At 42.1% G+C, this 17,916-nt stretch overlaps 1 pseudogene; it reads right to left on the bottom strand.

Moving 5' to 3' along the window:
* LOC122335425 overlaps positions 1 to 17,916 on the bottom strand; it is a 44,785-nt pseudogene that overhangs the window by 5,897 nt on the left and 20,972 nt on the right.

Below are 17,916 nucleotides of genomic sequence, written 5' to 3'. Positions count from 1 at the left end.
TCCGATTTGCAAATGACAAATTCTTAATACAAAACGAACACCTGTTTTATAGATAGCACTAGGTTTTCGCTGCTATTGTTAGTACTTTATTTGCATATAAGACTGCAGATGGGTGAGGTGTCTAACGCTGTTCCCACGCTGACTGTCTGACGGGCCTCGCCAAACAGAACGCTCACCTCGCCACATAGGGAACAACATAATGTTAACCACAGACGCTTAGCATGGAGCATTTAATTGGCCCTTTCACACAGTTCGCTTCCAGAGGTCTGGATCTGCCAAGCTCGCCCGTGTGGAGCATTTAACAGGCCTGACTGGGAATTGGCACTACAGTATGAGCGGGGAGCCATCAGAGTCGCCCAACGACCTGGCACCAAACCGCCTTGAGCACATGGACATCTACTCAGGTACATCCTGAAATCATACTGCCACAACCTTCAGCACTAAAGGCATACGCATTCGATGCGAAAAATGCATTGGTATGTGTTACAGCCATAACGGGTTATTTGACATTTTATCTTTGTTGTTGTTATTTCATTCAAAGGGCTGTTTTGTTCTCAATCAAATTATAATCTCTGTGTGTCCCTTTGTCAGAACTGAGCTCGTAAAACCTCTTAAATTACACTGCAATTTCAATAATACATTGTATGGGTAAAAATTATACATTTTTTCAAAAATCATTAGGATATTAAACAAAGATCACGTTCCATGTAGATTTTGTGAATTTCCTACCGTCGATTTTCTCAAAATGTATATTCACTTTTCTTCTGCATCAACCACCTGTCTACTAAACATGCCTCTGCTAAGCTTACTCTGGATAAAAGCATCTACTAAACAAATACATATTCAAATAGGAATGCACTGAGACGACTCTATGTTCTGTGTGAGATTTCTTTTTTGATCCTAAGATAAATGGAACTGAACTGAAGTGTGTAGCTGTAACACATTGACGCGAGAGAAGAGTGTGCTAATCTGCCGCTTCACATTAGCTGAGGCTGGTTACTCACCACGGCTCTCATACATGCTCCTGGACTGCGCCCAGATCTTGAAGGGATCCGTTTCTTCTGGAGCGTCCCATTGGCTGCAGAGGTGTCAAAGGCGGCAGGACGGGCAGCGGCTGGGTGGGGCGCGGCGGCACTGGCGGAGGGGCCCCAGGGCGTCGGGGCCATGACGGCTCCGGGCGGCCGGGCGAGTCGGTGTGTGTGCTGCGGTGACTGCATATGCTGTGCTGAGAGCTGCCCTGACTGTCCTTTCTTTCCAACTGCTGAGAGACACACACATTCACAGGTTTCCACTGAACGTTGGAAAATAAATACGATCTCACAATCATGTTTGATTCTGGAATTTCTATCCGTCACAAAGAAATTCTGTCGGGTTTTTTACATTTGTAGCAAGCACGTTGAGAGGTGCTTTTAATTCAGAGCCACTGTACAAACATACGCCCCAATCCAGAAGAGCGAATATCAATTTCAAGTTCAGAAATGAATACGTGGCTCTAGTATGGCCAGCAGAGCTTCAGTCTGAGACACGGTGGAATATACAGAGCACCGCACCACCAGGACAAGCATACAACGCTTTAACTTGAATCATGTCCCACAGCCTTTTGTTTTAAAGCTGTAGGTAATTCACTCATACATTTGCTATTCTGTTGACAAACATGTATATAGCACATTCTCTTCGACATGTTTATTGCTGGCGAAGCAAAAATAGACAGCGCAGCCTTCACGAGCAATTTGTGTGCAATGTATCTGGTTTCCATGGCAACCTCACGGGCTTGCTGCTGCTCTGTGCAATCATATCCAAACTATTGTACATTTACTACAGAATCTGTGCATTTACATTTAAAGTTGCATTTAAAGTTTCAATGACCAGATCAAGATTCATGGGGACTCAAGAACGTTCACTATCCTTTGACAAAGTGATTGATGGCAGACACGCTCTATATTAATGAGGCACCTGACGACAAATCTCTGCCTGATCGATATATCGCTCTGATTGTGGATGAGTGATTGAGAGATAATGGATTTGACCTGGAAAGAAAAGAGAAAGACAAGGAAAGAAAACGGAATTTGGTGCAAGTGAGGGGATGGAATGAGAAACGAACAAAAAAAGAGGCCAGGTCTAAAAATAGACGGTTCATGGAGAGAGATAGAGATAGAATGGATAGAGAGTCGATACATGGAGTGTGTAACATTGATCACTGATCGCCTTGCTTATTAGATACTTAGAATCTCATTCAGCTGACACGATGACGGTTATTAACTGCTAATAACGGCTAGATTATTAGACTGTCAGATAAACTGTGGAGTGTAGTGGGCTGTGTGTGGTGTAGGTGAGATGTATACAGGGAGTAATTACAGGCAAAGTGAAGAGCTGAGCAAGCAGAAACAACTACCCAAGCATGGCCATTATTTGACGTGCTATATGTAGCATCCTAAGGTTCCAGACAGGATCAGTTAAATATCACAGCCAATCAGAAGCGCCTGGGGGGGCGGAGCTTCTCTGGAATAAACCGCAAGTTCGTCTGATTCTAGAACCTTTTCAACAGAACTAAAAGAACTGAGTGACTGATGACATCTTAATGAATTCACTTGTTGGTTTACAGCTTTAAAGGAATAGTTGTCACGTGTCCTCTGAAGTAGATCGATGGGTTTTTGTGACAAAAATATCTCTAGTTTTTAAATGATTTTGACGCACGTTATTTTCCACGAGAACGGCAAGTTCCAGCTTTTTGGCTGAGCTCTGACTCGATGTATGACGCAACTTACTTCCCACATTGTGCGATGAGTCAGAAGTCAGCCCTCAGTCAGTCAGTTATTCGGGATTTAATTTAGAAATATTTTTGTTACAAAAACCCATGGAGTTCAGAGGTCCTTCAGAGGTCCTCAGCGGTGCCCTGGGCATGGACTGATGAAAGGCCCCCCTCAGTTGAAATTGAGACCAATCAAAAAAAAATTAATAAATAATAATACATTTTACTTGGGCAGTAGGGTTATGTAATCGACGTGTGACAATACCGGTAATACCTGTGGAGGGGCTCGTTTGAGTTCCCCTCGCTTTCCTTCAGATTTAAATAGCCTGTAAGCTTCGTGTGTGTTTTAGCTACTTTTGCTTTTAAATTTGAGGCAATTCTGCAACAAGCAGTTGTTCGCTTTTAGTTTGTTTGGGTTTTTGTCCTTTTAAATAGCCTAGTTTTAAAAAAGAACTGTGAACACTTTCAGTTTTAAAGCAATTCATCATCAATTCCTTAAAATTCAATCCAATCAACAACAAAATACAAAGCAGAGCATAGAAAAAACGAATAAAAATTGGGCAGATGTGGGTGTCGTGTCAAAACACCTTTAAGGTACTAATTAGAACGCTTTTATTGTAGAAAGAGGAGCAAAACAGAAAGAGAGCAAAATAGCATTCGCATTATCAAAGAATAATATAATTGTCTTTAGTCTAGCACTCTCAAAAAATCCCTGAAGTTGCTTGTGTAGTGGAGTTAATATCTTAGATCGCACGCACACTTTGAAGAAGAGAAAGTGTAATGGCCGCTATCCAGCAGCATTATTGCGCTCGAAAGAGCCAGGATACATTTTTAAAAACTCAGGTCGTGTTCTTCTGAAAGTAGAAAGTCATATACAGCTTCGGGGGTTTGTACAAAATTGAGTCGTTTTCATTTTTGTGTGAACTACTCCTTTAATGTACATGTTTGCTTTATTTTCAAGATCTAAGGCAAACTACTATTCTTCCAGTATGGCTACAAAGGTCACGTAAAATTATATTTAAACTCGCAGTAGCCACTTTTAAACTACGTCTAGAACGTAATCAATACCTGAGATTATTACCGTCATGCTTCGTATGTTGTAGTTCCAGCTGCGACATCACAGAAGTACAGTAGAAACTGTTTCTAGAAACTGTGCGTGTTCCTTGTTCGTCGTCGTTACGAGAGACAGCTTGAACTGAACTCAGACGGGTCTTCTTTCATACTGACGTTACCAGCACCCACCAATACCACAACCTACATCTCTGCATTGCTTGAAAGGACTGCGTTCTACATTTGCAAGGTTTGCTACTTCAAGTGCACAGACCTAGAATGTCCATTTACACGTATCAGCTCAAGAGACGGGCTCAGGCGAGACACAAAGACGAAAATCAAAGCGCAACAGTGTGATTCTAGCAGACTTTGTCTAAATCGATGCGCTGAGGTGAGAAATGAAAGGGAAGCTGTCTTACCAGCACTTTGGGGCTTCTCTTGGGCTGCAGGACTCCTGTGAGACAGCGGCAGAGAGAAACAGAAATCATCACCCTCATATCACACACTCACACACACGCGGCTCCTCGGAGCAGAGCAGAGTGTGTGTGTTCATGCATCAGCTGCTGCTGAGGAACCTGCTCCACCCACCCAGAGTGAGTGTGTGTGTGTGTGTGTGTGTGTGTGTGTCTGATTCACACATCATTATCACAAACCTACAATATCCATTTACACTGATAATCCAGTGAGACTCACGTCACGCACATCTTCCACATGCTGTGAATGAATACAAATGGAGTAAAATCATGTAATATTTACACATAAGAAGCACTGTCTCCGTTTAATCAGCATCCATGAAATTGAATGAAATGTATTTGAATTAGCGGTGCTTTTCTACCCAGAGAGTTTAAAGCAAGCATGTCACAGAATTTGTGTTTCGTCTCACAGCATTCCTTTCGTGTGACTCACGATTACTGTCATTTGATCACAGTCGACCGAGATCCTCTATAATATGGGCAGGTGTATGATTTCAGCAGAATGTTTTGTGTCGTGACACTGTTATTACTTCAGTATTTGATTTGAGGTAATGAAGTCTGAGGGTCTGCAGCAGTATAAATCTCACAATCACTGTTTAAAGACCTCCACCTGAAACCGGCTGATCTGAATGATTCTTCTTCTACATGAGGCTGAAACGACAGACACTGACTGACGTGTCGAGAGAATCATAAACCCTTGCTTCATAAGCTTGAAGCTCATGGATCCGTCGGATTCTTGGATCCATTGTAATTATTATTATTGTTGATAAGAAGAGATTTTGTATATTCAATTGTGAGCCAAAACAAGCTCTCACTAATGGACTTCTACTTCATGTCAAGAACGCACGGATGCATGAATTATGACGGATCGCTCATAATCATAACCAAAGCATAGAAACTCCAGCTGATTTCTGATACTCTCTATAGCAGCTTTCTGCTTGTTTTCCATCTCACTGGAAATAATCTGAGTATCGTCATGGAAACAAACGAAGACAAGATACTGATATTCATGTGTGTGTGTGTGTGTGTGTGTGTAATGGCTTTTCTGCTGCTCAATGAATAAATGTAAGAGTGTTTGGTCTCAGACTAATAAGACTGAGTGTTTTTTTATTTCAATACTCTGTTATATTATAATTTATTTTTCCATCATATCTGTATATTCAAAATGTTATTTTTAAAACATTCATCATACTGATGCAGTCGTAATTTCTACCAATTCAGATGATTGTTTATTAGTTAGTCAGTTTATTTGATTGCTAACAGCTCTGTATGGTGCTTTATTAAATAAATTGTATTTATTAAGACATAAAATTATTATTTAAAAAAATTGGGCACTTTTGGGTAATTTTGGTTTGATCGTGGTCTTGTCTTTATCTTTTTACATCCTCAAATCACTTCTGTTTGAATTCAGAAAGTTTAATCTGAATATGGACAGAAAGATAACAAAAGGCATACTACACTGTTTATAAACTCTGATAAACATAATCAAGTGTGTGCTATCAGTGAAATCAATCATTTAGTGCTGAAGAGTTATTTGTGCCTGACCTTATTGAATATGCATTTGTAGGCATTTCCCTTTTAGACACAAAATAATGAATAATTAAAATGAATACTTCAGCAACTGCTCGTCAAGTGGCTGATATTTGTGCCTTTATTTAACAGTCAAACAAAGTGGCTGCAGTTGTTGCTGCTTGGAGGCAGAAAGTGTGCGGAAGACGGGAAACTTCCAGAAGAACACATTATCTGAATCTGAACATATAGTTACGCTAATTTGGGCTAAACCTGATACACTGCGATGGTAATTGTGTAAAGAAGATTTCTAGCTCTCAGATGAAGTATAAAGCAGGTTCTCACCTCTCTGCACCAGCAGGGTCACTTCGCTCCCTCGCGGACACTTGCTGAGGAGGTCCACGATCTGGTTGTGGCTCATGCCCTGCACGCTCCTCTTGTTGACCTCCAGCAGGATGTCGCCCTCCTTCAGCCCTCGGCAGCGTGGGTAATCCACCACCTGCTTCACCCTCTGTCCGCCGCCGGCCAGACTGTCCGCGATGGTGAAGCCCAGGCCCTTGTCGCCCTTCTCGATGTGGACCGTGATCAGCTCGGGCTGCGTGGCGATGGACGAGGCCAGCGTGACCACGTCACTGCTGTAAGCCGGTCCCATCAGAGCGCTGTCCACGGCGGGGCCGAACGACACGGGCTCAGGGGCCCCGGGGCCGCCGCCACCGCCGCCGCCGGGGCCCAGGACGGGCATGGCCTCGAAGCCCTCCTGACTGTTCACTATGATGGGCTCCTTGTCCAAGATGGCCACTGAGGTCACCAGGCTGGTGTTGGGGTCGTCGGGGTCAAAGGGCAGAGGGTAGCCGCGACACAGCTCCAGCTGGACCATCGAGCCGATGGGGATGGACTGGAATATCTTCACCACCTGAGCGTGAGTGTATCCCAACACGATCGTGTCGTTTACGCTGACGATGACGTCACCTGAGACACACACACACACGTTAAATACAACGCTATCGTCAAGATTTATTTTATTTCACAAAATATATATATAGACAACCAAACTTTGTGTGAATTTTGTAGTTTGATATTCAGTGGTTTTGGATGTATACTATGCCAGAGGGGCAGGGCTAAAGGAGCGTGTGTCGTGTCCGATTAGGAACATGGAATCGAAAGAGAAGCTCCGGACCTGTTTCCATCTTCCCGTCCACCGCGGCCGGTCCGTCCAGCACCAGACTCTTGATCTGCAGGAACTCATCCGGTTCATCTCCTCCGACCACAGTGAAGCCGAAGCCCCGCCGGCTCTTCAGCAGCTTCGTGCTTATGAAGGAGCCTTTGAGTTCGGCTGGATTACGAGTAAAGAACGGCTTTCCCCCTGCTCACACACACACACACACACACACACGAGTTATTCACTATTCAGTTGTGTCTCTATAGATGCTCATTGAGTGAGAGTGAGTGAAGTCTCACGCCTGGGGCCCGGGGCCTGAGGGGCCGAGGGAATGCTCTGAGGGTCTCTGTATGTCTCCAGATGACTGGGCACGTAAGAGCCGATCGCTGCGCCGGCGGACGAGTGCTCCTCGATCCATTCTGACACAAACAACACGTATGACATATATTGGCATTTCTCAAATAATGTGATGGCCATTTTTTGGGGCTAAATTGACATTTTCATTCAGTGAGGACATTGTACAAATTGTAATATTTCAGAATAATGTAACAACAAATTAAATGTGACTCAGCGAGCATAAGAACCATAATTCAAAAGAATAAAAAAACAGATATTGCCTTTAATCAGTCATTACAGTGTTAGTGTCTGTCTGCTTCGTATCTGCTCACACTAGCACTATCCTCACAGTCTTATGAGACTTATTGGACATGTAGACATGCAAACATCTAGATGCAACTTTTATTGGAAAAAACCTGGAATCTGAGGGTCTGAGGATCTGAGAAAATATCTTTTAAAGTTGTCCAAATTAAATTTGTCCAAATCAGAAATGATATATTTACCTTAGGACATTTACAAAATATCTCAGTGGAACATTATCTTTATTTAATATCCTAATGATTTTTGGCATAAAAGCTGATCATTTTGCACGGTACGGTGTATTGTTGTCTATTGCTACAAATGCTGCAGAAGACAACGCTCACAGTGCTATGACATTAAATACTACAGTGGTGTTTCACAGCCAGTTCAGGTGTGTTCTAGTGGACTTAGTAGTGATGCACACCTCTGATGTAGCGTCCGTCCTCCGGAGACTGCTGAGCGTCCAGCTGCTTCTGCCTCCGGGCCTCCAGAACCGGGTTCTCGTACTGCGTCTTACGGTTGATGTGACTGAGACAGAGACAGAGCGGTCAGCATCTTCACGTCATCCTCTACACTAAACCACAGACACAGGGATCTTACACTTACTCAACATAATAGACTCCGTACACCGGGTCGTCGATCTTCTCCCAGCCAGGAGGAAGTTCTGACACAAACACAGACAAATCAAGAGCCGCTGAGCAAACAGAGGTCAGTGAGCGTCCAGAAACATCATTCAGCACTTACATTCACAGTATCTCGGTCCTACAGACATGATCAGTGATGTACGTCTCACGCGCACACACACACACACACACACACACACACACACAGACAGACAGACACACACACACACACACACACACACACACACACACACAAAGATACAGACACACACTCCCACTCACACAGACTCTCATACACACACACATACACACTCTCACTCGCTCACTTACACACACACAATTTGTGTTTTATGGGGACTCTTCATAGGTGTAGTGTTTCTATACTGTACAGACTGTGTGTGTTATTGTTCTACACCTAAACCTACTCCTTACAGGAAATTACACACAGTTTTAGATTCTCAAAAAATTCAACCCTGTATGATTTATAAGTTTGTTTCCTGATGGGGACCTAAAAAATGTCCCACAATGTCATGTATTTACTGGTATTCCTATCCTTGTGGGATAGGATCTTTGTTGGTCCCCATAACGTGATAAATACCAGGTGCGCGCGCACACACACACACACACACACACACACACACACACAATGTTTTAATAATCAAACCTGGCCCAGGCGAGAGGAGAGACGTACCGAGATCATTGTCCAGCTCTTCTGTATGTACACCCTCTTCTCCAGGACAAGAACACAGACAAGAACAAACAGACAAGAGTGAATATGTGATGATCGATCACAGGATTATCACACACCGCTTGATAATGAGATAATGAACACATATTTGGATCAATTCATTACCTTCAGAATCATAATATCTTTAAATGTATGCCCGTGTACTGATGCTCAAACACAGTGCAGACCTCACACTCCTCACATCAGATGATCCTCACTAAACTCCTCAAATACATTCAGTCTATTTTTACACACTTCTTACATAAGATCTATATTGTAGAGTGCACTGCTGATGAAGGACGCCCTCTGCTGGTCAGGTGTGACCCGACGCTCATCGCCCAATCTCAGCTCTAATCGTAATGTTTCAAATCCAACCAGTGAAATCATTCATTTTCTACTCAGAAACCTCACTGTTAAAATTCCCTCAAACTTCGAGGTTTTACAAGACTTCTCCAGGGGTTAACAAAACAGGGAAAACGTAGACTTCTAAGCTTGTATTAATGGCCAGGTGGTGTGGTGAACATGGACACTGGAGCAGAGCGCTGTGTGTCTTACCATCGTCCTCACAGTCCTCCAGAGGTTTGGGCTGCTTGTCCTGACAGCGAGGGTCCATCCACGAGGTGGTCTTTGTGTTGTGGCTGAGAACAGCAGCGTGACTGGTGTTAGTATGACCGTAACGTGAGCCGAGCCGTGTGATCTCTTCACGCCAGTTGCGTCTGGATCAAACTACTGTGTGTGAACGACTGTCTATATCAGCACATATCAACATCATCAGTTATGAAAATATGCTAAACTACACGTCTGATCAGAGTTCCCTGAGGAGAGCCGAGAGGGAAACACGCCAAACTAACTACACGCATGAAAAACACAACAGTAATTTAAAAGTAAATAGCAGTGCTTTTGAACTATGTATTATACTGTATATATTACAGTATTTACAATGCTTTGTTAATGAATGTGTATCAGTGTGTGTGTGTGTGTAGCGCGGTCTCTCACTCGATGAAGTAGATCTCTCCGCTCTCTGTGTAGGCCATCTCCCAGTTGTCGGGCAGCGCTCCGAGGGGGTCGTGGTCTGGAGGAAGGCCTGGCGGAGAGGCCATGTTGTTCAGCACGTAGCTGGGGGCATTGTCTCGCACCTCCGGCCGGCTGGAGTCTCCTGTACACAGCAGGGGAGAGGGGAAGAGACTACGAGCTAAGAACTCTGGGTAAAACACAGAAGGAGCGGGAGGAGACACAAGAGAAGAGTCAAAGGCATGCACATGTCTCCTCAAACACAGAAGCGGCTGAGAACGACCACGATTCAGTGTTTGATTCCTGCATTCACATGTTAACGTGATTTTAGACGATGTAAAGCAGGAGGGAAAGAAGCGTGGGTTCCCAGCCCGGGTCTGCTCTCACTCTTTCACATTTTTCCCACTAAAACACATCAGTATTTCATCATAAACACAGCTGTCTTTGTCAAACAGAGAGCAGTCTAATAAATGTGCTGCGTGTCATTGACGCTAATCAAAAAACAAGAAAATCATTCATTCATTTTGACTGAACATATATCCTAACTTTAATGAGGTTCGATCTATCTTTTATTTATGAAAAGATTTTTATTCCATTTTCTGTACCTAAAATTTGTTCATATTTGTTCAAATATTTATGCTCCAAAAGAGCGCTTCGTAAAAAGAATAAATAAATTTGACTGAGAATTGATCATTTTAATTCAGTTCTGGTTATGTGTTAGCGTGTTGCTAAGCTAACGTCATGAGCTACTCTCATCAAGACAAAACACACTGGGACGCATGCATTTTTAGGAAAAACTGTTATTAATTTTTTTATTTTATTCAGTTTCTGTAGTCACTGAAATGCAAATTGATTCCTGTTTTAGGTCATATGAACAGCTTCTACTGATCCCTTTGGTACTGAATTAAATGTAAACTGATTCTTTCATCAGACTGAACTAACTGCCTGTTCAGTGCTGAATGGACTACAGTAAGCTCTTAATCATCTGATCTTCATGTGTTTTGTTGGTTGTGTTTATCCCGGCTCATACTGCTCTGTTGTCCAGGACTGCAGCTGAGACGAGCGCGGAGCAGAATGCTAATCACAGCTAGCAGTCGCTACAGACGAGACCAAATAAAGCCTTCAGTCTGTAGAGCTTCAGCAGTCTTACTGGATCTCTTCCTGTCAGACAAGATTCAGGCCCTTCTGTTTATCTGCAGCTACAAAAACTCTAACTCTAGCAGTAATGCTCACACACACACACACACACACACACACACACACACACACACACACACACTCAGAAATAAGCCCGCCTGATCTTTGCACGTGATCTGATCATTCACACACACACACACACACACACACACACACACCTCAGCACTCAGTCAGTCTCTCTCTCTCTCTCTCACACTCTTTCTCTCTCTCTCTCTCTCTCTCTCACACACACACACACACACTCACCTGTAAACGTGTTGTTCATGTCTGCATCCTCCTGCAGAGCTGTCTGCTCTACTCCTGCATGCTTCACGCGATCGCAGCACTTCTGGGAACCAGTGCAACTGTGTCGCAAAGCATCATGGGTAATCACTGTCCTACTGAGAGGCTGGATGGGTGGCTTGGGTGTCCCATAATAGTTACCTAGGCAACCAGGAACCCATTAACATGCTTGAAAAGAAAGAGGGACAGAAAGCATGGCAGAGAAAGAGAGATTTGTGAAGCGCGCACACACACACACACACACACACACACGCACACTCGACTCAGTCCTGCAGAACACAGTAGAGCGTCTGTGGATTTCCTCTAAACCTGACTCTACAGAGGGTCACAGTGTTTTTCAGAAGCTCACAGACATCTCTAAATGTTTGGTCAGAGACTAGCACTAAAGCTAACGTCTATAAACTACAGACCACATGCCCTCCAGGAATGGGCTTCATCTAACACATCGCCTTAAAATTAGTTTAAAGGTCCCGTATTGTACACCTTTTTGGATTTTTATTATACGTGATGTTGTCCTAAAGAATATATATTTGTGGTGTAAGTAACAAAACCATCTCAATAAGTCTCTGTCAAACTCTGTCAAAAACAGGTCAGTTTTGGCCTGTCTAATTACTATTCATGAGCCTCTCTTCTGATTGGCTTATTTTTTCTCAGCGATGCATGACCAGGCCAATCAAATATAACAACATCACAATTATGTCACAGCGCTAGCTTGAAGCAAAACAAAAGGGAAGACTGAGACGGCTCTTTCAAAACAACACAGATTTGGGTACATTACGTAACACAGCCTCAAATTAGAAATATGATCATATACCCCATGTTACCGCCTGACAAAAAACAGATGACAGGTGTGGTTAAACCCTATAAAGCAAGCGGATTGGACAGAAACAATCGTCACAAATGCTTCAGTTTGCACACTTCTTATCAGAAAAGGGTTCAATAAAGTATTGTGTTTTGTTGTTATAAGCGTGTCATTTGTGAAATAATGTCTGTGTGCATGTGTTTAAAGCAACAAAATGATGTATACATAATCATGTGTTATAGTATATGCACTGTTGTGGTTAGCTGGACTAGCTGTAGCTGGAATAACAACGCAGTTGTAGTTGTCTGCATACATGTTTATCATGACTAGATAGACATGTGATTCACCTCATAATAACAATCCTGTCTATCCCTGGAGTGAGCTACAGGTTGGTCGATGTAGTTTCATCTGTTAAAGTTAACCTATTCAGCATGCTTCAGTGATGTCGTGGACGGTGGGCGGTTTTCGGGTGATGACATTTTTAAGGCCGTCACGACGGCTCGTGAAAATTCACATCTACTTTATGCAGGTTGAGTGCAGTTCACTGTGGATGGACTGTTTAGAAACTTGTATGGTAGTTACATAACCCCTACACCTCACCGCATTCCTAATAATGTTTTACATTACAGTGGCTTTTCCTCTTTTGTTGCTTGATTGCAAATGTGGACACATGCAGTGAATGAGTTAAAGACGCGGTCGTACACACTGTCGTTCACGCTTGTTAGAAGAGTTCAGTTCAGTCATGCACAGACGGCGAGTGACTTCTGGATATCATGAACCTCAGCAGTACAGTCAAGTATTTCTCTGTGCTAGACTGATAAGTGGAAGTTTGTCGAATGTTTCTGTAAATATTGCATCAAGTGTTTGAGATGCTCATACTAGCATGCTAATGCTATCTTTGGGCATGTGCAAGGGTTTTAATGATGATGATGATGATGATGATGATGATGGACTGTGGGTTTGTGACTGACCGTCATACGTTCCTATCTCTAGCAGTCCTCCGCTCCGCTCCAGCTCCAGGAAGTCCTCCACAGACAGGAAGTAGTAGTCCACACCATGGAGCTCGCCGTGGCGAGGAGGACGCGTCGTACCTGTGTGAGAAACACGAGGGTCAGTCAGCTCTGACAGCTTTTCACAGGAACTGGATTTCATTTTTTATGTTTCTTAAAGACCGGAAGGTTATTTAGCGGTGTTGGAAATAATCAAGGCATCCCGATTCTCTCTTCAGTGATTCTACGATCAGTTCTTAGACTGTCCTGAAGCTCAGATGAGGTTAAACACACTCACATCTCTAAATACTTCTATGATAGGAAATTGATCTGATATGTGTAAAGTGTAATAGTGTGAACACGGCCTATTGAAGTTGCCACTGTCTATAATCTCATCAGTAATAATCTTGCAGTAAAAACCCAGAACTATGGTCGTCTGTAAACTGTCAGATACATAAGCAGTCTAGATCCCTTGACCTTCAGGATCTAATGAAACGATGGCTCTCTGAGATGAGCTCGGGCCAGAAATCCCAGCCTGCGATCAGCTAAAAATCACTCTGAATTTACTCTGAATAAACACCAGTAAAACAGTACTGTTGCTGAGTTGTAGGAAACACCAATTATTAATAAAAATAGCATGTGGTGAAACATACAGGTCAAAACAGTTACTACTGGTGAATGTCAAACAACAGATCTCAGGAGTCAACTGTACTAAAATCTAAAAGCAGTGTCCGGACACATACTCTACTATCAGCGCAGTTCAACACACTTGTGTTAGTCTGACTGTAATGAGCTGAGATTTACATTACAGTGACCCTGGCAGTGTTTGTGTGAACAAGACAAGGAGCATTCACTGCCATTCACAGCATTTACAGCCTTACAGACTGACTCAACTATCAGCAGAGGCCGGCTTGATGAAGTATGACAGTCATAAACTCAGACGTGTCTGCTGATTAATCACAGCACGTAGGACCTATGCTGATTGGCTCATGGTGAGACCAGAGTCAGAACTACACAGACACATGAGCCAGAATGACTGAGCTCATATAAACACTCGTGCTGTGAAAAAAAGTTCAAGGGAGTAAAGCTTTTCTATTACGAAGCAGTTTTGGAATATAGCAATGACATTTTCTCTCATAAATGGAACAGTAAAAGGATTTTTCCTTTGGAAATGAAGTCTACTACTCAATTAGCAGTGATTCCATGGTCATGAAAAATTCACAGACTTATAAAATCTGGACAAACACGTTACTCATTAAATTACTGTTCTGAAGATATGAAATATAACCGGCGGGACCTGAACCCATAGCACTCCTGTACTGCAGGACAATCAAGCCTTTACTGGAGTCACAACTCTGAAGGATCCCATCAAGACTGAAGATTTACAGAAAACAATCAAGTATTAATCCAACGAAAACTACATTAAACTCACTTCTATCACTCTTCTATCCTGTGAAGGCAGAGATGAGACAAACAGAAAAGCTCAAAGGTGCTTTAGTACTATGTACTACATTATGTAATCATGTTATAGGCAATGTCATATACACACCAGATTGAAATAAAATTGAATAACGTTGTTGCACCCTGCTTTGGTTGGTTGTTATTGAGTTTCAAGTGTGAACATAATATCTGTGGCTGAGAGGAGATGAAGCCAACTCTCAAACATACAAAACTACACACTTTTTTACCAAAATGTGTTAACAGCTCGAATTCCAGAAATGTTTAAACTGAGAAATTTGACAATTTTATGCACAAAATGAGCTTGAGCAACTACGAAGCCATGCTGTGTAATAGCTGCAGTATGTGGTTTAGTGCTGTCCTGCTGAAATCACAAGACCTTTCCTCAAATACACCTTTCCTTTCATGTCATCTGGAGGGAAGCATATGTTTAAAACCTTTATACATCTTTCAGCACTCATAGCACTGAACAGTATCAAATAGAAGAATAGCGTGCCAGTAACGTATAACGACAAGATTAAACACTCAGTTTACAGTTAAAGTCATTTCATTATTGAATGTAGGATTCATTGTCCGGCTCAGTTCAGTTTAAATAGTATCTGTGCAATCAAATTGACGATAATAGCTGGAAATGAAGTGTCCTCAACCGAGCAAGCCAGTGATCTCCATCAGAGATGCTGGCTTTTGAACTGAATGCTAATAAAACTAACGCCGGAAGGTCTGTCCTCTTTAGCCCGGAGGACATAGCATCTGTGATTTCCATAAATGTTGAGATTTTCAACAATGTCAAATTTGGACTCGTCTGACAATAGAACACTTGTCCACTTTGAAACAGTCTATTTTAAATGAGTCTTGGCCTACAGAACACGACACGCTTCTGGACCATGTTCACATATGGCTTCCTTTTATCATGCTAGAGCTTTAGTTGTCACCTTCAGATGGCTTTGAGGATTGTGTTTACCGACAGAGGTTTCTGGAAGTATTCCTTTCACAGATTGGAGAGCTTTCTTTACTTCTGAGAGACTCTGCCTCCCTAAGACAACCCTTTAATAGCTAATCGTGACCTGATGTCAATTAACTAACTAATTAATTGCTAGATCCTAATCCTTTTAATATGCTGTGAAAAACGCTATACAAATAAACGTGAAGATAAATTAGAGCCAGTGAAATATACTGAGACTTCACCTTTAAATCCTTAAATCCTAAAGACAGATGTGTGATCTTTCTCAAGACATCTCCTCTGATCTGTCTCAGTTCTTCAGTCCTCGTCTGGAGTTTATAAACCTGAATGTAAAGACCTGATGTTCTCCAATTATTGTCTCACAAGGTTTGACTCCCATTCTGTTGATCTCTTAAAATCCTTAATGCGTTTATGTGGGTTAATGTTTTCTCTCATTTTTTAGCTGAACCTGAATGTTCAGTTGAGTGTTTGTTACTGTCCATCAATAGTGTGGGTTTGTTTTAAACTGAGGTTTTAAGTCATTCACTGGTCAAAATGATTGAGAACCCTGAACTACACTAAAAAAAAAAAAATTGAAGGTCAGGTGATGCAGAAACTTCACCAGCACACACAGATTCCACTCATAACACCCTCTGTGAACACAACACAGTCTGTGGAATATCTCTAGCTGACATCAACACTAGAACACAACTAACCCAGGCTGGCTGAAGGGTGGTCACTAACCACAAGGCTATGGGCGCCGATAGACCTATGGGTTTAACACAAATACCACAGCATAAACAAATAGACTCAAATATTACAACCTTAAAGACAAGCAAATAGTAATAAAATAGGAGAAAAAAATCAATCAGCAACTGCATAAATAAATACAACTGAACAAATGTCAGGTATAGAAACGAAATGTTGTTTTACACTTTCAAAGCTTCTGCTTTTGCTGGCCTCTCCAAAAACAGCCGTCATGAGCTTATGTCACTTAAAATCACCTCATCATTCCAATCATGCAGGAATCGAACACTGAATTCTTCCTCATTTGGAAGCGGTTCTTAACACTCGACCCTGAGCGTGACACTTTTTCTTTACATTGGCACAGGCATGTATCTCAGCCGTTCACAGTCCATACGTTAAAATGACATCATATGGTGAAGCGTAACCAAAGTTTTATACACTGTTCCCTTTGTGCGCATGATTTTTATTTGATTTGATTTTTTCAGTACACATCCTAGGACAATCACGACATTCACACCCAACTTTGTCGATTAAACATATCAAAGATGCTAAATTGCTAACAGTTTTTGGATTTCTGGAAAGAAATGGTGGGTATGATCAATTCTGTTCTATTAATTCCATGTGAATTTTTACATTTCAAGTCTCACGACTAACTCGTATGTATTTTAGGAGGTGGCCGATTCGATTTTGTATGATGTTTCTAAACCTCAGTGATGGGACGGGACACAAAATCCTATAACTTGGCGGCTCCTAAAATACATTTCTATTCTTCTGACATTTCCTATGGAGAAAGAATAATGTGCGAGGCCTGGGCCTGTCATCGCTGCTTGCAGCTATATGTTATCAATTCTTTAGTTTTTGGGGGTTTTTTTTACAAATGAGGTCATTTTGGCTTTAGTTCACTTTAGTGGAGCAGCTAGCCTAGATGTATGTTTTCAGTTTGAACAGAAATCTTAAGCGGTGAGGTTAAGGTTAAGCAGGGTTGCTTTAACAGCTGTGTCGCTCTGAAAATGAGCGTCTAACTTACTCACACAGCGCATGTGTACACACCTGTGGACCTCTCAGTCTAGTCTAAACTCTCACTAGCGTTTTACAATATATGAATGTAAATGTGCTTTGACTGTACATGTAGTGCTATATAACTGTAATGAATTATTATTATTATTATCATATGTGAAGACACCTGACCCTATACTGTAGTCAAAACAAGTACTCACATGGAGTGAGCAGTGATATTCTCAGCTGTAGTTTTTTTATCCAGATGCAAGCAGCCTCCTTGAAGAGCTCAAGATCCCTGCGCTCATGCTAGGACACTTAACCTGAGATCTAGGGTCAGTGATCAGTTTAATTATCACTAAAACACACACACATCTGATTAATCTCCACGTGAAAGAACTACATTGTGAGGAACAGCATATTTTTCTAGGCTATAAAACCAGGGCATAAACTAAAGGAACTAAAGAGTGAGAGTTGAGAAGATATAGTGAGAAGAAAGAGTGAATAAACAGAGCTGATATCTGAACCCTGCGTCTGCCTGCTGTCACTGCAGAGCATTGTGTGTCCA

Source organism: Puntigrus tetrazona, unplaced genomic scaffold (assembly GCF_018831695.1).
Source record: "Puntigrus tetrazona isolate hp1 unplaced genomic scaffold, ASM1883169v1 S000000776, whole genome shotgun sequence".
In the NCBI taxonomy this organism is placed as follows: Eukaryota; Metazoa; Chordata; class Actinopteri; order Cypriniformes; family Cyprinidae; genus Puntigrus; species Puntigrus tetrazona.
This window is presented reverse-complemented; position numbering and strand designations above follow the sequence as displayed.